The sequence below is a fragment of the Protopterus annectens genome, chromosome 4.part0 (assembly GCF_019279795.1).
Source record: "Protopterus annectens isolate FY-2018-M chromosome 4.part0, PAN1.0, whole genome shotgun sequence".
NCBI lineage: Eukaryota > Metazoa > Chordata > Ceratodontiformes > Protopteridae > Protopterus > Protopterus annectens.
This window is the reverse complement of record NC_056733.1, coordinates 1,936,727,990-1,936,729,273: the sequence shown is the minus strand read 5'-3', so window position 1 is coordinate 1,936,729,273 and position 1,284 is coordinate 1,936,727,990.

Here is a 1,284-nt window from a genome sequence, read left to right as displayed (position 1 = left end):
AGCCTGAAGGTGGAACGTAAGCTACTTGGGTGTGACACACACAGAGGTGCAAAACTTAGGAGTGATAAAATGAAAGAGACTGCTTAGTCTTACAAAGGAAATCTGTTCCTTCTAAGCTATTGTATGCTGAAGTAAAAATTGTGGAGTTCAGCGTTTTGGGATAGCTGTTGTGTTGTAAAGCTGTATACCAGACAGGTAAATTGTGTAAATGGTTGCTGCATGTGTTTGTGCATTTGAGGAAATATGTTTAAATAAAGAATTAGTTGTTTTTGCCTTTCTAATGTCAGAAAAAATACTCATATATTCCATCCCTCTACCTCCTGGAGGTTTTTCCCACATAAAAAGCACGGACAATTTTGACACTAGGCCACATATCCTACATTTTCAGAGGTGCAATTGTGCAATTTAAGCGACCCATAGCCAGATATTTGACATCCTGTATAAAAATGATGTCACTCACTAAAATATGTCTACACTGTGAGCAGGCTCTACATTTGTACATACCTAATTTGCCCAGAATTCCTCCATCAATCACTCTGTTTTCCAGCCAATGTTTAAAAGTTTTGTCCTTTTGAAAACAGACTTAAATTTGCCTCCCTATTCCTGTCTATTGAGGTCTTGACAGTGTTTTGTATTTATTAGTTTGTGGTGTATTCATTTTGAGAGTTTCACTAAATGCTGGATTCAAACCATTGTCAAGTTGAAAAAGTAAACTTGACCATTATCTCAGCACCGCACTAAGAAATTCCTACTTCACTTATGTCAACATAACACTATTGAAGGGACGTTGAAATCCCATTCATCAAATGGGGGATGTAGGCATTATTTTTCAGCAAAGAAATAGCAGTCTGAAAATGCCATAACGTGGTGTTCACATCCATCAGCCTAATGAATAGTCAACAGCAGAAAAGGGTGGGAGAGAAGGGTTGAAGACAGAGAGATATATACAGACACATATGAAAGGGTGGTATATGCTGTGTCCTCATCATTCATCTGTCATGCTCTGTATCAGTAACAAATGGCTCTGGGGATTAAGAAGTAAAACCTGATGAAGACATGAATAGAATAAGGGTGGTTTATTAAATCTTTATTGATGTCATGGATGTGTTTGCAATTGCTTAACTGGATAACAAGTAAGATTTGTGTCTTGCAACATGTAGAAGTACAACATCTCAGTAAGAAATAATTTGACATTCATCTGGAACTGAATCCTTGATGCTATGGTGAAAAATGAATCTTCAGACAACTGACTTATGTCAGCATTCCACAGAGGATGTTGCATTT